At 37.9% G+C, this 22,832-nt stretch overlaps 1 long non-coding RNA gene across 1 annotated transcript in view; it reads left to right on the top strand.

The window, feature by feature from the left end:
• The first annotated feature begins 4,329 nt into the window (after positions 1 to 4,329).
• LOC120419945 (uncharacterized) overlaps positions 4,330 to 22,832 on the top strand; it is a 118,646-nt gene continuing 100,143 nt past the window's right edge. Inside the window, exons 1-2 of the long non-coding RNA XR_005605805.2 lie at positions 4,330 to 5,153; positions 5,569 to 5,664. This is a non-coding gene — a long non-coding RNA (uncharacterized LOC120419945). The remainder of the gene's footprint in view (positions 5,154 to 5,568; positions 5,665 to 22,832) is intronic.

Here is a 22,832-nt window from a genome sequence, read left to right as displayed (position 1 = left end):
GCTTCGGGTTGCATCGAATGTATAAAAAAAGAAGATACCGTCAGCTCTCATTCTCTCACCACTTATAACCACTTCGTGTTTGAGGTAAAAAAAAAACAAAAATCAAGATCCCGTTCGTGTCGTTGCACTTGCGCACGGACAAGTGGTAGAGCAAAGGGTTCGGATTTTCCGTTTTTTTTTGTTGTGGAGGTTGTTTTTCGGGGTGAAATCGCATCCTCGTGTCCTGAGAAAAGGATTTGGTTGAAGGAAAATTGCAATTACTGTAATTAATTTGAGCTTTTTTATTTAGAAAGCATACCAATTGAACACTTTCCTCGCTTAATTAGTTCAAGTCTCCTGGTGGGTTAATGCGGAAAATGGCCAACACCCTTTTCGAGCTGATTCTAATTAATTAATTTACCTTATATACCATCTTAAGGACTCGACACCTCCCTCAACTGGGGGTAGAACGGGTGGAGGCTGCGGCGTCAAGTATTGGCTATTTGCGATTTTTCGCACTCTCACGACACGACGCGCGCGTTGGCAACACCCACAAATCTTGTGTACAGGAGACATACACTAATGCTGAAGCTGCTGCTGCACACTAGTTTGTGGACTCCTGATGAGCGAGAAAGGACGAAAAAATTAAATAATTATTCTCATTGTTTCATCCCTCTCTCCGCTCCTCCAAGAGGGGGGTCCGTCCCTTCCGGGCAGAAGAGCGCAGATGTATGTGCGGCGGGAATAATTATACAAAACTGAGAGTATTTAATACAGAACCAACCACACAGCCAAGCGGCAAGTGTCGTTGTGTGGAAAAAGGATTCTCCGCCGATGCTCGCTGGGATGAGAACAGCCGAACGGCGCAGGATCAAATTTGGAGGAGTTCTCGTGCTGCTCCCCCCCTTCACCATTGCTTGTATGTGTGATAGTAGTACATAAAAATACATTGACACGCGAGAGCATCGCTCTTTGCCTGTGTGGGCTGTTGTTAACTGTGAGGCTGCTGGGTGTTGGTGGTGGTGGTGGTCATTAGCCAATGAACAAACGCGCTTCTAATTTTACACAAATGAGGAAAATCAAGCACCTCGAGAGCGCAAAAGTGTGGGAAAGGGGTGGAAATTTTGGGATGTGAGCAGGAGGTGAGGATGAGCGGTGAGTCGTGTCTCACTGAGGGTTGTTTCGGTGAGAAGTGAGATGTTTGTTTTGGGCTACGTTATAACGGAACAATGTGACGTTTGTTATGCTTTCAAATCGAGCCAAACATTTCATTAGGGCACAAAACCAAAATCCGCGATTCGAGAAAATCGCTTGCAAAAAGTGGACAACTTGTTTCAATTCCTATTTACAAATGATACGATAAAACACATCATTATCCTCAATCTGCTTGAATGCTTCCTAATTTATGTTGATTTTCGCAACAAAACTCATAATTTAAAAAAAAATCTCGTTATTGGGCCCTTTAAACTTTCCAACTGTTGTTAATACACGGAGAAAAAAGAGTTCCTAAAATCGTGAACAAGCGTTCATGAATTTTTTTTTCAAAATCGTACCATGGGATTTGAACACTTTGTTTGTGGTTCCCATTTTCATGAACGCTTTTTCACGATTTTGGGAATTCTTTTTTCTCCGTGTAATGGACCCTTTCTGAATGCAATTTCGAAGAGAACTAAAAGGGCACTAAAGCGCTTTTACCCGATTGTTGTTTTGAATGATGTTTATGAGCCCTTTTGTTTAGTTAGAAATGATGAGGAATCCAGCGGAAATTTTGATAATTGGTGAAGTTTTGTGATCGAATGGTGTAGATAAGGTATGTGAAACATAAAAATTCTTCAAAAGTGTACTGAACAGCAGCCGCGGGACCGTAACAAATATTGTATTTCGACGAAGTTTTTTTCTGCAGAAATCCTTGGTGAAACGTAAATCAAACTTTGTTTTGAAGTGAATTAGTGTTAAGAATGTATGAAAAGTTCACTTTATAACATAGAAAGTTCCTCAACTACGAAAAACTGGAGCCTAACATTTCAAAAGGGCACATAACTTTTGTAAACAATAGTGTATCCCTTTCACTCAAATGACAGTTTACATAAGGTGTGAAAGGGACACACATTTGTCTAAAAAAGTTATGTGCCCTGATGAAATGGCAAGCACGAAATAACGAAAAAGAAAAGGGCACAAATGAACTTTTTGTCTAGTTTGGAGTGAACAGTGTTATGTGCCCTTTTGTGTTTGTGATTTTTTCAATAGGAAATTGTTTGCTATCAATCTGAATCTTGGAGGGCATGTAGAGAGTGTACTAATGAATGGAATAGTGGAACAATCCCGAATGTTTACGTTTTGGTTTTGTGCCCTAATGAAATGTTTGGCTCGAAATGTCTTTTCAGAAAAAAAATTGTATACGGAAAATAAATTGCCAATTTTTATTTCACCGTTACACATGTTATGCCAATACTAAGAAGTAATATAGTTTTGAAAAATATATGATTTTGGAAATTTCCGAGCATGGTCTAAACAAAATTAATATAAATTTTTACTTGCAAAAACAAATTAGCAATATGATCCTTTATAAATAAAAGTATCTTTGAAACTATTGGACCGATTTGCAGTGTAAATAAAAGAACTTTTGTGAAATTTTATACACTTTTAAATTAAATGCTTCAAAAAATATAAAACATTCAATTGAATTTTTTTAGAGTGCTAAATTTGATTAAAGTTTGATATTTGGTTGAAGGTTTTTTTTTTAAATCAATATTAAAAGAAAAGTCGATTTGCAAAATGTAGAGTATTAGTAAAAAAAATGGTTTTCATTGAACAAGAAAACCCTTTTTTCCAATCTTGTGGGGTCAGAATATGAAACGAAACGAACCTAATTTAAGCAAACAAAGAGTCTTCGCTGCTCACGTCAGTTCATGTTTACATTAGGAAAGAGCAGGATAGACTCTTTGTTTATACTTCGGCTTCGGCTCTTTTTACAATGTTTTGCTAGAATTATCATTTAATGTGAATCGGAGATTATTATGAATATTTTTTTAATACCTCCAGATTCAACCAATTGGGATGCTTCACTCTTCATTTTGCGGGATTTTTAGCCCTATTCCGGTGCTTTTTGCATTATGAAATTTGTCTTAGTTACAGAAATTTCAAGTTTTTTTAGATTCTTATACGTCTAAATTTTATCCCGATCGCACTTGTTTTGAACATTACAGTTCGTCGCCATCGTGCTAACTTGTCGTACGTGCATTTTGGGCCAAATTGAGTTAAGAACGCCATTTTGTGCAGCTCACAATGCCTCATCTTTTGACCTTCACAGATCCTCAAAATTCGATTTCAATCCTGAGATATTCAATGAAAACCAAAAAAGCTCCGAAAATTTTTGTCACTCTACATATAAAAGAAGTTTCAATCCTGTCGTGCTATCTTGTCACTCCCTGAAAATTGATGTAAGTGCGACAAAGGGCAAAGGGATTTCAGGTCAGGATGCGTTTGACGCACGTACAAGTTAGACTACCGTAAACATTTTTAATTATAACTCGGGACTCCAGCAACCAACTTCAACCAAACATCGGGACAATGCACAGAATGGTCAGCCAAACAAAACGTGTTTGTTATTGTTTACATTGCGTGCTTTCGTTTTTGTTTATTCAAGGTCAAACATTTAAACGCGTTTTTCTCGGAACGTCAAAATGGCGGGTGCGACATGATAGCACGACGACGTCGAGTTGTTGTCATATAAAATTTTGATGCAAAATATAAACTGAATCATTATTAGAACCTAAAAAAATCTCGGAAAATTTTTTGGATTCCCGAGATTTTTATAACCTCGGGAAATTTGACGTTAAAGTATTTTTAATTTGTATTATAGTTTTCCCCTACACTTTTCCCACTGTCATGCTCCCCTCTCGAACGAGGAGAGCACAACATTTTCCTCACTTCTCACAAGCCCACGTGCACGTGCATCGGCCCTCAACCCACCCTCGTACTCATGAACAACAACAACAACAAATCAGCTCGCTCATGTACAACACACAATGTTGCCTCGGCTGAACTCATTGTCGCCCTGCGTGTGCGATCCTTGCGTATCCTTGCAGTTCTGCGGAGAGATCCTTCGCCGTAGCCAGCACGTTGCCGACTGCCACCCTAGGAAAAACGGAGTAGCGCGGAGTCGCGGTCGTCCTTGTGTCGTTAGCGCCGGCTGGGTGGTGTTGGTGCAGGATATACCGTGAGATTGTGTGCGTGCGTGAGCACGGGAGAACGAGAGAGTGTGAGAGAGAGAGAGCATTCCCTTAATTTGCATATATTTCTATATACGAAAATAATTTTTCCTTTTAATATTTCATTCGGTGATAACTTCATTCTGGTGTGAAATAATTGCTTCGTAACTTTTTACATCATTATGCTGTCTACTTTGTTTATGCATGCATACGCGAATCAGGCGGCGAACGCGGCGGAGCCTTTTCTGGGCCGCTCCCGGGCCCAGGTCTCGGGCCCTGGTGAGCCTGGTCCCAGAGGGTACCGAGATTACCCCGTAAGTGTTGACCACCCCGAGCACCGTGGTGCAGTGTTTACCAAAGGACTATACTAGTGCAGCAAGCGGAATTTGGTGACGATGGACGTGGACGTCGAGATCAAGCGTAATGAGCCAGGAAACCTGGTCCTGACACTGTGCTGTACAAAGTGACGACTTCGTGATGTCCGCGTGAAGATCTTGAAGAAGCGGTGTGCGAACAAATCTGTCCTGTCCTGAGTGGTGATAACAAGTGGTGCCGTTGATGTTGTGCCAGCCAGTGACCGTTTCTTCGGGGGTCAGCTGAAGAGCTTGTTGTTTATTTCCGGCTGAGGGTTGGACTGCACTGTGAAGGGGTTGTGCGTGTGCGAAGAGGCCGACCCCTCGACACGGTGGACTGTTGTGATGTCGACCCAAGAACCAGTCAGTCAGTCAGTCAAGTGGTGAAGCAGTAGCAGAAGAAGAAAACCATGTTCACCGAGAAGAGCAGGGTGCGAGTGTGCGAAAGGATTGACCAAAACAAACATCGGACGTTTCGTCCGTCATCCTGGACGAAAAAAGGACACACGAAGCCAGTCTGCCGAAAACCAACAAGCTTGTGAACCTTTTTTCCCGCGTGTCCTCGTGCGTCAGCTTTTGTCGTCACCGCGTTCAGATTTTCGAAATGATGGTGAGTTCTTCCAAAACAACTACGAAGCATGAAAATTCAATATAGAGTCAATTGTTTTTCAACAATTTAGTGCTGTGAACGCCAACTCTTCCGAGAATACCGCGTGTGTGTGATGTGCCTCCAAACCTCCAAACTATGTTGTGATAATTAGTTTTATTGATTAAACACTTGAGGTTCCGGACGATGAACTCTCAGGCGAAGCGACGGAGCTGTGTCCAGGTGCAAAAGTGCACCTTGTGCAGGACCCCTAGTCTAGGAGGGTGCGTTTGTTGTTTAAACACGCGGTATTTCGTACGAAAAACAACCCATTCAGTTTGGCTGAAAGCTGTAGTAGTGGGTGGGGAATAGTGCGTTCGGAAAGTGATTTGGAGTTGTGTTTTTCTACCTTCTCTTTTCTCTGTTTTTTGTTTTGCAGAACCACGCGCCGTACTAGAACTTCGGGTTGAATTTTCCCGCCGCACCAGGCCAGGTGTGTTTTTGAGCGAAATGTGGTGAATCTGCATTGTTCAAGGTAGGGGAGTTGCGATTAGAAAAATAATTGTTTCTTTGTTTTATTTTGTGTGCGCTGATGTCAAAATTTCAGTTCAAAAGATTTGTTTAATATTTTGTTCTTGGACAGATCTTTGTCATAAGAAAAATCAGTTGTACAATATTGTCACGAGAACTGTTAAGTCCGGTTTGCAAAAATTGCTGACTCCAATGACTCTGTCTGAACAGTGCTGAATATAGTATACAACAAACTTAGGAAAAACGTATATAATTAGAAATTCCTAATAACTTTATTTCAATTGAGAATAAAATCTAATTACATACACACTTTACATGATTCTTGACCACTTATTTCAATAGTGGTCACGAATCATGTAAAGCGTGTATGTAATTAGATTTTATTCTCAATTGAAATAAAGTTATTAAGAATTACTAATTATATACGTTTTTCCTATGTTTATTATTACTGTTATTTTCAATCCATAGAACGCAATAATTTAGATGGATCGGTGTTAACATGCTTAAATATAACATTCGTTTACAGTTACATAACAGCGGAAATCGGAATTTTTGTTTTTTGTGTGTGTTAACTGTTAAGTCAAGTAAAAAATTTATAACGGCTTTTATCGAAATAAGATACAAGACAATAGATCTTCAAATAGGGTTACGTTTCATTTCTTTATTGCTTATATATTAATTTAAAATTATATAGCTATTAAGTCGACTTTTTGTTCACTGGGTTCGGTCAAAGTGGTCGATTATAATTGGATAGCCTTATTCAGAAACTGTTTATTGAGAAAGTAATATTTTTTTCGCTTATTCCGCTTGTATTGATTTAAACAATGTTGTAATTGTATTCATCATCGAAATTATGAAATACTACATGATTTTTAAAGGATAAAAAATCAATTACAATGTAAATAAAATGAATTTAAATAAATTAATTTACTTGATTTATTTTGTATGCACAGAAAAATAAAATTATATTTTTTTTAATATTAAAAAAATGTTATAAACGGTCTAATTTTTTTTTCAAAACATAATGTTGACTTTCAGAGTTTTTTTTGAATAAGTCCTATTATGCCTATATGAAAGGCAATTGTTTATAGGACCTTTTCGCAATAGACTCTAGACTAAAAAGCTGTCGTACGTATTCAAATCGACGACCATTTGATTGTGAGTCTAGTGCGCGGTCCAATTGATGCACACTGGTAAGATGTTTATATTTCATCCGTATTTAAAAATACAGTGCCATCCCGTTTTAGGCAACACAACGTGATTTTTATGTTGTTAAAATCGTGAAAAAAATATTTTAAATGAAAGAATGACCTTTGTGCACTATTGGCATTAAAATCCTCTAAATGCGAATCCAAACTTGTTTGGGAGTGCGTCGCTTCCCTAAGGGAACTTGCTTCTCGGCATAACAGAGTGATGCTGTTTTGGGTCCCAGGGCACTGCGGCATTGAAGGCAACGAAATGGCTGATGAACTTGCCAGACAAGGCTCATCAAACATCTTCGTGGGTCCCGAGCCGTTCCTTGGAATCTCAAAAAGTGCCGTGAAGCAAGAAATAACTAATTGGGGACAATTGCAAATCGCTTCAATCTGGGGCGAGATGCGAGGATTGAGACAAGCTAAAACTTTTATCACTCCAAGTCCTTCAATTGCCAGGAAACTTCTTGGCTTAAACCGTAGGGAACTACGAATACTTGCAGGGCTTCTAACAGGACATTGTCCTGCCAGATATCACCTGCACAAAATCGGCAGGTGGCCTAACAACCTCTGTCGTTTTTGTTTAACTGAGCTGGAAAGCTCGGCACATTTACTCTGCTTCTGCGGAGCACTTGTGTCTCGAAGGCTGCGGTTCTTTGGATCGCACCTTCTTACGCCGTACGATGTATGGCACCACACCCATCCCAAGAAGGTCATACAGTTCATCGACTGTATTGCGCCGAATTGGGATAAACCATGTCTGCAAAATAACCCCTCGTCTTCCGATCCAATGGATACGAGTAATTTGTAGTATGGACAGTAACCAGGGTACATCACAAAAGATAGCCTTCTCAGGTGGTCGCAGTGAACTTAACCCAATGCCCATTGGGCAACAAAAAAAAAAAATGACCTTTGTGGGTTGCAGACTTTAAAAGTACATTAGAAATCTCATTAAATGACGTGTCCTAAAATTTGTTACAGTCAAGTAACGAAAAATGGCAGAAATTATGAAACATTTTTGTTTTTTTTATGAAGATTACGTTTTTTTTTTATTTTGAGTACACCATAAAATACAGATCATCACGAGTTATCGAAAAACGGACCTCGAATTCGTGATCATGGACCAAAATTACCCCACGGTGGAGAGTTTCCCTTTTGTTGTAACGACAATCAATGACGTGTAATTTTACCTCTGAAAATGTATAATTCTACCAGTTTTCTGGTGTCACTTTTTCAGTCTTAATTGAGGTAAAATTACATCATAAAAGAGGTTATATTAAACCATCTAAAATTATACCTTCCAAATTAACACAATTTTTACTGTGTAGTAAAAATCAATAAATTGGATGGAGTTAGGAGAGAGTGCTTAACCTGCCAAACAAATGAGAATTTCCGCTACTTTGTTTTAGAAATCTGGAAGGAACTTAGTTTTTTATTTGCGTAGCCTTAAGTGTGGGGCAAACTTTCCTTCTCATATGAGACATTAATGCGAACAGGGGTAGTAATGAAAACTGAAAATAGAAACAAAAAGCATTCCAACCGTTTCAAAACGGTTAATAATTTTAAAATTATTATAACAAGGTTAGTTATTTCCTAAATTCTGTTTAAAGGAAAATATGCAAAAATATAAACATTTTCTTCTAAATAAGATTGTAAAACAGTTTTCTGCTTGATTATGCCAATTTTTCATGCTTTAACCAAAGTTACTCGAGCAAACACACATTTGCACAAATCGCGATGTCGCGCGCTTTGAACGAAAAACGATTTCGCGCTTTTCTCGAGACTTCATCGGAATCCACTCTCAAAGGATCAAACCCGGTCACCACCCCAAATCCTTCCCCTAACTTATCACCCCTTCTACCTCTCTTTTTCTCCCTCTGCGGCACACACACGTGTGCTCTCCATCATTAACATTTTCCAATTCCAAAGCTGACTTCCATTCCGGGAGACAATATACATAAATTCATACACGTTATGTGAAGGCGTGTGTGTGTTCGTATTAACCCTGGAGCCTGGGGCCGCTTTGGAGAGGAGGAAAAAAAACCTCCCCCAACCGAGCATATCTTGCTTTTCTTTCTTCTTCTTTATGCTCTCTCTCTCTGGGGGTGCCAATGTGTACCACCCATTAAGTCGAACTGAAAGTAAAAGAATAAAAAACGCGCAGCAGCAGCATACGTGAACCGTACAACTTTCTCCCAGGACCATATTTATACATACATAATTCTACAAACACAGTCCAACCAAAGCTGTGTCACCGTGTTCAAAATAAAAAAAAACATAATGTGTGAGTTCACACATGGCAAAGCTGGGCTAATGTATGATTTTCTTAAATTTTATTAACAAACGCGGGAAATAAAATACATAACATAAATTTTGTGATTTTGTAAAGTTGAACAAAATTGTATAAATGAACATGTGGAATGTAATGCATTTTATTAACATTGTTGTGAATTAATTTTTGTGAATATGTTGTTAATAATTACGAAAAGATGATTACGCAAAAATTGAAAATTGATTAAATTTTCATAATTTTCATAATTTCATAAAATGTTATTTGAATTATCCGAACATTTGCAAAGTTTAATTTGCCCTGTTTTTCTCGAACTTCCCAATGGTATTGGTTTTCCACCAACCACCCCGAATGCTTCTCGCTAGAAACCCACCGTAAAAAACCATCACCACCCCTAATCTTGCCTGCCTCATTCACCCCTCGTGCGAAGGAAACCCACGAAAAATTGTCCCAAAAAAGCAAAATAAAAAACTGTGAAGCTCAACTTTGAGACGTTCGTTAGCGAATACATTAGCAGAGCGCGCCGCGATGGAAAAAAACGGAGAAAAAAACACCAACCCTCGTTACACATTCCCTCCCTCTGTGCCGCCACCCTCGGCCACCCACCCCTGGCGAATGGCTCATATGTGGAAAATCTTGGATCGCCACCACCACCATCTCCCACCCCTTCGTCTCATCGGTCTCTTGGTTCTTCAAGAGGTGTCCCGAGGTAGGGAAAATTATATTTATGATTCATATTTTCGTTATATGAATCTGCCCATAAATGTAATAATTTAGTTGATAACTTGTTTAATTTCCTTAATACATTGAAGCCAAGTTTTTTCAACACTGAAATTCATTTTTTTTTATTTGTTTTTTTTTTTTGTCATGGCATAGCATCACGAGTCTGTACCACGCTGTAGGGGTAACTTACCACACTGTGCTCCAAGGCTACGCCCATACAGTCCCGTGGGGATATAGAAGAGGATATTTTTGTTGTTCACTAGTGGTAAAGTGCGGGGAACCCACGTGACTTTTAAATAATTAATTTCATTTGTTTTTTTTTTAATTTTAGTAATAATCTAAAACCACCAACCACTCCTTTCCTGTAATTTTTTGACTATCTCTTTAAAAATTCCAAGTGATGGATGACCTCTCTAGGTTAAAGTCACGTTAATAAAATAAACAACAACTTTAAATATTACAACAAAATTTCACTATCGCCCACGGGATATGTCTTGGGAGTCTTCACCCCAAATTTCAGCCAATCTCTAGATATCGTGGCACCCGTAAATCAACTCGGTGTTTCGAGAAAAACGCTCAGATAGTTTGACAGCTCGCTTTGCGCATGGAAAAATTTCAAACATAAATCCTCTTTTAATTACTTTAAGCACGAAATATTTATCTACGTGAAAATTTTCAGGAGGATAGGAAATCATGTTTTGAGTGGATTCATAAATTTTCTGTATTATGAAATTTCGGGATTTTCTACATGTATGTAACCCCTTTAAATAATATCACTAAAATATTCATTAAATGATTCAATTTTACATGAATATTTAAAAATATTACAAATTTACGTGAATTAATCTATTTTTAGTCGTTATTTGAAACTTAGTCAAAAGAAAAAAAAAATGTAGGGAAAAAATGGCCCTTAAATTATGCTTTTATGCTTGAAATTTTTCTTTTCAATACTTATTTTGTATCATAACAAAAAAAGGTATTGCATTAACAAAAGATTAAATTCAAATTATAAAAATGACCGAATGAAACCATTGAAGCGTTTACCTTTCACTATATTCTTTGGCAATAAAAAAATAGTTTAGATGCACGAAAACTTAAATTATACAAAAATCAAAAAATTACAGAGAAGGTATAATTTTTATCCAATTATAAATATTGTTGAAAGTAAAACAAGGTCACTACGAATATTGTTAATAATAACACAGTCCAGACTCGATTATCCGAAGGCCTAGGAAAAATTTATTTTCGGATAATCGAATAAAGAAAAAAATGAGTGTATTCGGCATTTTTTTTGTTGTAATTCGATCATCCGAAGTTCCGGATAATCGATCTTAGGATAAAAGAATCTTGAATTAATCGATTCTTCGGATAATTGAGTCTAGACTGTAGACATAAGTGTTTTATAAACTATATCGAGTGGTTATTAATTTACGATTTTTTGTTTAAAGTTTTATGTTAAAAAAGTTATAAAAACAACGATTTTAACACTCTCACCACCTCGGGTTTCCGTATGACAGTGTTTATATGTTTTTTGTGTATCTCCAAAGTTTGCAAGCGTTTCGTGGGAGGGTGGTGGCGGTGGTCGAACTGCGCGGGGGTGGTTCGGCAAAACAAGGTACAGCAGAATGGGAAACGTGACAGGCGACCGGAGCAGCAGAAGAAGCAACCCAAGTGTGTGGGTGTGTGTGTGTATGAAAATATGTGATTTGCATTTAACTCGATTGAATTTAGCGAGAAGAAATTTCTTCTTCGTTTTTTCTCATGTGACTTCTTCTTGTTCATCCGCTCATGCTCATACGGGGATCTGTCCCAGGCTCGCGAAGTAGCGTGGCGTGGGGTGGCGAGGGGGTGGCGGGAAAAGCAATAAGAAAAATACGAGAAATCGAAGGGATGGCGAAATTACTCTGAATCCTGACAAATTCAGCGAACGAGTCTTGAGCGCTGATGGCGAAAATGTGGATCGATATTAGATTTTTTTTTTCATCTTCTTATTCATTCGAACTTGTTGTATACTCCTTCTGGCGGGCTTCACCCGGGATATGTTATAAAATGGAAATTTTGTATGATTTGAATGTGATTGCGCTCCACAGTGGATGCTTTGGCATTTAATTGTCCCCGGGGCTGAAACCTCGTTCGTTTGCTTGTATCGGGATTATGGTGACACACATGGGAATTTATGTATGTTATATCATTCAAGTGCTTTATGAAATCGACAGTACATATCAAGTTTCTCTCAAAATGTTTGAAAATAACACTAATCAATCACAAAAAAAAACCAAATACAATACACTTCAACCGATTTTTCTAAGCACTCTTCAGCCCTCTTGGGTAATGATGAACGTAGATATTATGTTACCGAGGGTCAGTGAACCCACGATAAAAGGGTTCTTTTTTTGTTGTATCCCTGTCGTCGTCTGGGTCTCGTGGCGCAGGGGTAGCGGCTTCGGCTGCCGATCCCGATGATGCTATGAGACGCGGGTTCGATTCCCACCTTATCCACTGAGCTTCTATCGGATGGTGAAGTAAAACGTCGGTCCCGGTTTCTCCTGTCTCGTCAGAGGCGCTGGAGCAGAAATCCCACGTTAGAGGAAGGCCATGCCCCGGGGGGCGTAGTGCCAATAGTTTCGTTTCTGTCGTCGTACGAAATTTTGGCTTATTCTGGATCAAAACCGCAACTACTTGCAGAAGATAAAACTGTTTCCTCGTTTCCACTGTTTAATTTTTGGAGTTAACAAATTACTAAAAAAAGTTATTTTTCAACACCATGGGCACATTATGAAGAAGATTTCCATAATTGTCACGATTTTCACTTCGTAGATATAAGATTGGCTACGTTTGTGTCATTTTTTGTATTGCAATAATCCTTTTACAGGTTTTTGGAATTTGACGAACAATGGTGTTGTAACGTCAATATCAGTTTGACAACTGGTTTTGACGGTTGAGTGCTTTTTAATTCGAATACGCCGAATTAGCGAGCATTCAAATTATCGGACATTCGAAGTAGTGAAATTCCAACTAACGAATCGGCTCTGTAAATCGTTGCTTCATAAATTTTTAGTCTTGATTATATGAATAACATTCATGAAATCATGAACAGTACCACGAAATCATGAATAAAATTATTCACAATTTCATGAATCGAAATTCATGATTTTTTTTCCGTACATGTCAAGAACCAAGATTGTTTACTTTTAACTCTTTCGTCTGACAGTCTTGGTCAGACAGCTTTATTCAGGATTTTGGCATTTTGGTCTGGACAACGCGAGGTATATGACAGAGCATCCTGGATCTTGCCTTGACAAAAAATACGGCGTCGTCAAAACTGATTTAAAACGTGCATTTTATTAGACTAGTTTTGGATCAGTTTTCTGACAAGAGCAAAATTGAGTAGTGCGTTGCCTGTGGGGACGCGCAGTCCTGTTTTTTCGTGTTATTTTTCGTCTCTTTTGTGTCGCTGTTCGAGTGCACGGGGTGATTGGTCATTATAATTAAATAATGGAATCAGTAGTGCGGTGCCTGTGGGGACGCGCAGTCCTGCTTTTTCGTCTCTTTTGTGTCGCTATTTGTGTACATGGGGTGATTGGATTTCTTCTTCTTCTTTTTTCATTTTTTTTTGGTTGGCACGTTCGTTGGCCGATGAATTTTATTTTTGTTCTGTTTATATAGTTTTCGATAGAAACGATCCGATTTTTGTTTTTTTGAGACAAGCAAGTCGTATTGCTGGATTAAGTCCATTCCACATCATCGAGGATCGGAAGGCACGTCGACGAATGTGTTTTAAGGCTTATGATATAAAATCATTTTAATGAATGAAGCCCTTCCTACATCACCGTTGATTGGAAGGCACGCCGACGGAGAATTTCTGAAGAATCGCGGTCAAATTAATACTATATTTAAATCTCTAGATAACTATCTTTCCGCAGCCGGCTGCCTAAGATTTTAAAAATTTCAACCGATAAACAAATTGCTTATGGTCGCATCACCTACCACAGTGAATCCTGACCTCATACCCATCTTACTAACCCCTCAAAACTCATGTGCTACTTTGTCGGAGATGCAGCCGATTTAGCGGTCCCATCAATCAAGTATCGGCTAACATTCCTATCCACTTCCCCGTGTCTCACCTCTGGTCGTGGCCGGCGTCGGTATTGATCAGCACGATAGGGACCTTTAAAATTGCGAATGGGTGATGATTGGTTCCTACTTTTCATCTGTGGTCCACGGAGCCATGTTTGGGGGTCCTGGTCAATAACGAAGTAGCAGCTACGGGTAGACACCAATGCTATGCTATGCTATGCTAGTTTTCTGACAAGAACAAAATTGCTCCATACTTTGTTAGCAAAATTTGCTGGAAATTTTCTAAATGTCAACAATTTATTGTTTCACACATAAATTCGCAAACAAAATGCTCAACCAATCGAATTTTGAGAAGTTGTTTGAGGGGCCTCAATTCAAACGAAATACCCTTGTTCTGAAAAATCGACCATATTGAGCCACCTAAATAAATATATTTTCACCACAATACTACATAAATAAAACCTGCAAAATATGAATACAAATTATGTCAACTGAAGGAAAGATTGATATTAATTTATGATGATGATAAAAATGGCATAAAATGATGATGATGATGATAAAAATGGCATAAAACTAACAAAAACTCAAATTCAACTTATAATTCCTAGTCACACCCATTAATGACAAGCATTAGAAAGATGTTTCAACAGAACTCCATGATCTTTACTTTTTTTTGCATACACAAAGACGTGATCCGACTTCTCTTTTTATTGTTCCTGCTCCACACATCCCCACATTCACTCATTCTCCAAACAATCGTTTCCATTCACACACACACCCTCACATGCAGGCAGCCGGGCACGTACGCTCCTAATTTGGACTCCTTCTTCTGCTGCTGCTGCTGCTGTGTCACACCACATAAGCGCGAGCTTAGTGGCAACTTGGTCTTAATGTTTATGTGTGGCTAAAAATTTGCGCGAATGAACCGCTTTACATACAGGAAGATACACACTCACACACACGTACTATTTCGCACAGTCTTACGGGAGGGCGAATCTTTTGTATGCAGAAACAGCAACAATTTGGAGCGAAAGGATAAGACGCTCCACTTATGCTCCTATTTTCGTCATCTCGAGTTGTGAGAGTGTGGTGGTGTGTGTGTGTGAGTTTCGGGGAAATTGGATGCAGTTTACTTCGGGCGCGTGTGAGATTTTCCCCAACTTTTCCCGAAGTGGGATCGTGAGCGAGAGCGCGTGGGAGAGCAACGTGGGGAGCTCGGCTCGCTTCGCTCACTAATACATGCGAACGTCGCATCCATACACCGGCGCGCCGAACTAATAATAATTACATAAACAATCTTTAGCTTATCATTGGTGTTTATTAAACGTGAGAGCTCGGAAAATATGAAAATCAGAAACCCCCTTTCGTTGTAATTGTAAGTGTCGCCGCTCTTTCTCTCGCGGGCACTTATTTCCACCCTTCGTGTGTGTGTTGGTGAAAGGTGACATATCGTTCCGTTCCGCTCGCTCACTCATTTACTCTCGCGCGAATTTGTTTTTTTCCAGGCGTTGTGTTGCAAAATAACGTACTGAGTAAAAAAAGAAGCGAGAAATGAGGCGAATTTCCCACCCCTCTGCGCTCTGCCGGGGGAAAAAAGGATCACTTTTCCTAGGACAAATTTCTTTCCCTTGGTGGTGTTCGTTTTCTCTCACTCGTTCTATCTCTCTCACTTTCTGTGTAATTGTTGTCGTATATTTATGTACCACTCTCGACTTGGTCGTCGTCGTCGAGTCCTGAAGGAACTTCGGCGTGGAGCCGGGGAACAGTGGGGGAAATTTTTCTACTCAGCATAATTTATTGCATATATAATATGAGTGTGTTGTGTCAAGGAACAAAAAAAAAGTCGTGTGCAGAAAAACCGGGATCAAGAAGAAGAAAAATCCCTTAAAAAATCAATACCGAGGCTGCTGCTGCCGAAGGAAGAGACTTTTCCTTCCTTTTTTCATCAAGCATCCCCCCACGGTGGAAAACGAAGAAATTGGAGGTTGAGGGTTGAGTGTTGGAAAAATTTTCATTGCAGGTCTGAAAGAGAAGGCAGACTCGGCACCAGGAAGTAAAGTTTAATAAGAACTTGCTGGCTAGAGTCAAAGATAGTGAGCGAGTGAGAGCGTTTTCGAAAGGGAGAGGGGCAGGGGACACCCAACAACAACAACAACAGTTGGGTGGTTTTCTGGAGGGTGGGAGACTGAGTGGGAGCCTCTTCGCCCGGCATGTCTACGGTGTCGAACGTGTGAAATTGTATTCAAATGAAATTTATTTTTTAATGAAAATATTTGCGCTGGCGCAATGCAAGCGAAACTTTTTTGTTTGCTTGCGCTTGCATAGTTTGTTGTGTGGAGTTGCATTTGTATAACATGGTGCAAGTATCACTCGGAATGCACACTGTTTGCAATTTTTATGATTCACTGAGGATAATTTGAAGTTAGCAACATTAGGGATGAATATATTTTTTCAAGTTTCTCTCAAGGCGTCATCCATAAAATATGTCACGCTCTAGGGGGGGGGGGGGGGAGGGGGTAATCTCAGCAAGTGAGACAATGCAATAAGTATATGAAAAGCGTGGGGTAAAAATATCCGAGGAAAAAGTCTGAATACTGAATTATAATTAAAAATATCCTTTTTTATCTTAATTTAGATTATACCATAAATTGTCCGTTTTGTCCAAATATCTTTAAAGTAATTTCTTATCATCGAAGATTTATCTTAAATATATATGTTTTTAAGATAATGGGCAATCCCAGTTTTCTCACCCACCTTCATTTTTTTTTCATCAACTCAGTGGACTCAAAAACATTGTTTAAAATGAAAATTTCATTGAAAATACTTTCACAACCGACTCTAACATATTCAGAATACATTGTACAATGAGGTTGTTGCAAATATTTTCCAATCTCTCCGCTTTGACACTTGATCTTGAGATGAGAATGCCTCATTCAAATTTTCATACATTATTACAACCCTATATCAACCCTGCTGACGGAGCTTTTTAAACTAAGTTTTAGTTATCAGTTTTTTCATTTACTCAAATAATCCATACGAAATTTGAGAATTCAATTGCAGTGATTTCAAAATATATATTTTGTTCCTGCAATGCTACTGTTTATTGATACCAAATATTTTAATATTAACACATTTTTTTATGCATAGCCAACAAATTGAACGGAGGAACCATGAAGTGTCGTTAAATAGTTACAAATAAGCATTCATAAGACCAAACCATTTCTAGTTTTCTAAAAAAAAATCTTAAAATAAAATCATTTCATGCATAGCATATTTACAAAATAAAATAATGAAGGTATTTTGGTTCAAGTTTACATGTCTAGTGCAAAATGTAAATACTGTTAAATTCCATTGTTTTCATGTAATTATCATTAATCTAGGATTAATCAATAATCATTTACTAAGAAAACACTCACGCACGATATCGTGGGTACAAAGAAATTTACATATTTTTTGCTCAATCAATAAAAAAATATTGCAATTATCATAATGGATAAACTGCTCCTAATTCGTTCTACGTTCGTGAAAATATAAAGAAAAATAGCTTTCCAGCAAAAAAATAAATGTTCAATTTGTTGACAACATTGATCTTTAGAAATGTTATTTCACATTCGGAAAAATAACAACAAAATTTAAAACAAAAATTCAAATAATATTATTTCTAATTATGTGAAAATGGGTTTAAAGAAGAATGGCATGCAATTACATTGCTAAAAACGAGTGGTAAATAGCACAAAAGGAATTGAACAAAGTTTTGCGAAATCAGTTATTCAAATAGTAAAAATGGCAACTGGGGTGGAGATAGGCTTCAATTGCCGAACACATGACAATTCCTCCAATAAGAAGTTTTATGAAAATATAAGCTCAATCCCTGTGCTTTTCTTATCTGCAATAATCCACAGAGGTATTTCTTTCATCTAGAACACTATTTCATATTTCAATTACGTGCTTTTTGTAACTTCACAGTTTACTTAACAGAGTATACAAATGTTCTACAATGTTGTCGAACAAACAAAAACACAAATTTTGAAATATAAACACAGGGGTTCACTTGCATTTTCACGAGTTATCAGCAGGGCTGTGGAGTCGGAGTCGGAGCCGGAGTCGGTGGAGTCGGGTCTTTTTGGGGACCTGGAGTCGGAGTCGGAGTCGGAGTCGTCAAAACTCGAACAGCTGGTGTCGGAGTCGGAGCCGGAGTCGGCTAAATTTTATGAGCTGGTGTCGGAGTCGGAGTCGGAGCCGAAGATTTCTGATAACCCGGAGTCGGAGTCGGAGCCGGAGTTATCTTAAATTCAACAAAAAAAATGTTTTCAGTATTTCTTATATAACAGCATAATTTACAAAACAACTTATATTTTTAATTGATTTATCAGATGCCATTATGTATTTGAAGCTTTTTATTGTGATTGAAAAGCTCTAATTGTGTTATAACACTATAATCACTAAATGATAATCTCTTACCCAAGTATGTAGTATCATAATTAAACAAAAAAGAAATATTGGTTATGTAGTCAGACTATATTTATGTTCCCTTTCAACTCAAATTTGACCAAATTTCATCCAGTTATTTCTGAAAAAAAAGTACACACAAAGTCATCTTTTACCCCGATAGCGAATGTCTTGGAGGTTTTAAGTTAAATCATTTTTTAAGAATAAATTACGAGGTACATTAAAAGATTATAAATAGTAATCACTGTTTTTGCAAATCGAAAAAGAGTCACTGACAGTTTAACTTTTGTAACAAATAATCAACGATAATAACAATCTCTTACTTGGAACTCAACATGCGCATTTTGTTTATAACTGAGTACAAGAAAATCAAAGTGTTGCATTTAAAATAATTTAAACTAACGAAAAATGTTCTTTTCAACAATGTTCTTTTTGCAACAAATTTGAAATAATCATTGATTGTTGATGTTGATTTTGATTTTAGGTAAACTATTTTGATATCGTTGCAAATTATCGTTGAACAAATTTCAAAAATTCAGTACAAAAATGAACTAATAAAAAATGTATAGAACAAAATATAGGATTTTAATTTATTTTTCAAATATTATAAATAAAGAATACAGAACCAAAATATTATCAACTGGTACGAATTTTCTCAAACTGTATGTCTTACGCCAATATGACGGAAGGTGATAATCATTGCAAATCAATGTACCTTATAAAAATGAAATATTTGTGACCTAGAAAATATTTTACTTGTGGATATTTGTTTTTTATTATATTTTAAGTTTTTTCATATATTTTGATGGAGGCGCAAGATCATCCATAAAGCTTCGTTTTAGGTGAAGATTCACGAAGTATCGTGCACCTCCTTTTTAAAGTATATACAATTTTAAAATTAAAATAAATTAAAAATTTCCAGGTTAAAATATTTTTCATGTCACAGATATTCGAAAAAAAACATCTAAAGCATCCTTTCCACGAAGAAATTGTTTAGATACATAGATTTGCAACAAAAATCTCATTCAGCCATGGCGTGATGTCCATGTACGCCTAAAAAAAAAAAGTTTCGTTTAAAATTATCATTTAAAAAACAAGGTGCCTGTCACTGTGCTTCTTACAAATGTCAGCCTGAAAGTGAGCAAATTGAATTTTAATGTTCAATAGATCATTAAGGCCAGATTTCTTTTAGTTATTCATTCAAAAATAACAATTTAATATTTAAATTTATTAGCTTTGAAAAAAATATTTTCAAATTTGAGGTTAAGCAAGTAAATCCAAATTTACTTACAAAACTGTTCTTCTCAAAATGCCTCTAAAACTGAAGATACTTTTTTGATTTCTGTTTCCATAACGTATAAAACTTGTAACCTAGAAACTTTTTTCCGTTTATTTACTTCACTTTACTTTTACTTAACTTATTTTTCTTGAGAAAAACATGACGCTTAGAGAGTATTTAAATAATCCTGTTCATCAATGTTTAAAAAATAATTAACTAATAATAGTTAACTAACTTTTGAAACATTTAAAAACATGTGGAGTCGGAGTCGGAGCCAACCATTTGTTGAAAGCTGGAGTCGGAGTTGGAGTCGAAGTCGGCTAGATTTGGTAGGCCGGAGTCGGAGTCAACCATTTGTTCAAAGCCGGAGCCGGAGTCGGAGTCGTTTGAAATATGACCCGACTCCGCAGCCCTGGTTATCAGTTTTTTTGCGAAATAGTTTCTTTCAATTTTGGTTGTTTTGATCATTTTTTTGAAGTTTTCAACCCTTATAGGTACTCAATCGTGTACCTACCATAGAATATATATTTTTTGTACGGCTGACCTTGTTTGAATGAGGGAATTTTAAGAAAATAAACGTACCTACCATCCTAATAATGCTTTTCTTAATTTAAGTATGTGTTTTTTTAAAATATGAATGTTATTTTTCATAGATTTATGAATGTTTTTTCACAATATTAACGTTGCTTTTATTTTGTTCCCTTTTCAGGTAATCTTCGCGATTTGATTTATCATCACAGTAAGTAGAGATCATCTAAACACAGAAAGCCGCTTTGACGTTTCCCTTTGGACTGTCCAGTCACGGTTCCGCCGAAGCGTCACACGCAGTTTTTCCGACGTTGAGTTTGAGTTTACATTTTCCCGCTCTTCTCCATCGTTATTTTCTTCGTTTTTCGCTTTCAAAATCATACCGGAGGTCGATAGCATAACGCAACAAGAAGTGGGCTGGGGTGGTCTCGTTCAAAGGGGGTGGTTTTGACGCGGCATTGGCCTAGACGCAGTGGCCACCACGTTGGCTATGCACGTTTTGACTACACACACAAACACTCACTGTCTGGGACGACAAAAATAGCGATTTGTGTGTGTGAGTTGGTTTCTTGAATGGCAGATTCAGTCAGGATCAACAGTTTGCGGACAAGGTCGAATTGTGGGGTTGTTGGGTGGTTTTTGAGGACAATTTTGTTCAATTGATTCAGCTAGAATAAAGAAGTACAGGGAACTTGAACTGAATTTCTCCGGATTTCCTAAACTTCTGCTAATCGTGTGAAGAGTCATCAACTTTCCTTTGTTCAAAACTCTTGACGAAATTTTAAAGCTGCTTCTTCATGTGTAATTGGAGCGTTAATCAAGCATGAATTTTCCATGCATGATAATTAACCTCATCAGCAATGTAAATCACTGTCGGTGCCCTCTCCATAGCAAGTGGATTAAACACCCATGTAAACACGATAATAATTTCACACATGCCCTCGTAAGGGGTGTTCATCTTTGTACCAAAAACAGAAGGGGGCCAAAGGTCCTCCCGGCCAAATAGGAAACGTTCCATTCATCGTGTCACGCATGCATAAATACAATTCTAATTAAAATAATATTCCCCCGGAAGCGGTCGGTCGTACGACCGAGGACTGCTGGTGCTAATCACAAACCCCTTAGGGCACTGAGCTGCTGCCTGACTGACTGTACTTGCCATCAACATCAAACACCAACCGTGCTGGCCTAAGGGTCGACTCCAATCAAGGCATTTTCCCAGGCCGAAATGGCCGGATTGTTTAATCACTTGCCAGTCGAGTAATCCGATCTGCCCGGACCACATTCAGGGCTTGGAGAGGAGTAGATGGGGGAAATTAAGGAAATTACACGCAATTAATATTCCTCTGATTCCTGGACGGAAGATTCAGCAGGGAAGGGGGGAAACGTCGAGTTATGAAAGGGTTGCGCTGTGAGCTCTCTATGAATAAATTATATTTTCTCAGGCAGGTCGGCCAGCGCTGAGTTCATTTGCAGATGGATTTTGTGAAAATTGTGTAAGGAGATGGAGAGTGGGGTCCTGGGTTGATGAATTCAGCAGTTGCACGAGTTCGTGCGGACCGTGGGGTTGGAAATGGCTTTTCACCGCAGAAGCAGCAGCCAGTGGTGGGGAAGTTCTGACCTAGGTCGTGACAGTTAGGGAAATGGAAAAGGGGTGCAATGGGGTTATCCCATGAAATTTGACATTTAGAAAGTTACGTAAGATAATCACATAAATTTTGAAGTGAACTGTCGCTCTAATCGAGTCCATCCCATATGTAAAAACAGCAAGCCGAGAAAAACGCAAGTAAAATTTGTCCCGCCCATAAGGTTCCGTGTTAGAATTTCACGAAAAAAATGATTTTTCTTCGGTTTTCTAGAACAAAGTATTACATTTTATTGGGGTTTCTGATAGTTTACATGATTTCGATCCAAACAGCATCATTAACTCAATATTGACAAAATTTCATATGAGACGGACTTGATTTGAGCGACAGTGAACTTCTATTTGAAATTTAGGTTCAACCCACTAACAAGAATCATCTTGACCTGAATATTGTATTCATTTAGTTTTGGAAGCCTATTGAATATTAATTTGGTTGCTTATATTGAAATATGTTAACAAATCACTTTTAACAGATATTGAAAACAATACGCATATCAATAAATTAACAGAAAATATGTAGTTTGATAAGTGTGTGTAAACCTTTATTTCATTTTTCTCAATGTTTTCTTTTATATTGGAATTCAGTGCATCCCATCGCTTTCTCCTGCACAAATCTTAACCTTTTCACCTTTCTCTGCGCCCAACCAAGTTTCGTAATGAAAAGACGTGTTAAAATTACTATGATTATTAGCAGTCTGCCTGGCAGCCAAGGATGCTATTATTCATTTGCCAGTTTTGAAACAAAGTTGAAATTACACCATCATCACCGCAGGCCAGTCTGCCACTGCATATCCTAGTTAGTACCTTACACTTTACAAGTCAGTAGAGCAAGCAAAAACCCCCCAGCGAGAGCCAACCTGCATAGTTCATTATTCATGTATATCCTGTGGCACCACCCCACGTTGAAGGGTGGGGAGGGGTTCGTCTGCTGAACTTTAAGGTCTGCTGGTGGGGGATTCGGTTTTAATTCGATTGCGGAAACTTTTAG

The sequence above is a fragment of the Culex pipiens genome, chromosome 2, assembly GCF_016801865.2.
Source record: "Culex pipiens pallens isolate TS chromosome 2, TS_CPP_V2, whole genome shotgun sequence".
Lineage (NCBI taxonomy): Eukaryota > Metazoa > Arthropoda > Insecta > Diptera > Culicidae > Culex > Culex pipiens.
The sequence above is the reverse complement of the archived record's forward strand: the minus strand, read 5'-3'. Positions and strand labels throughout refer to the sequence as shown.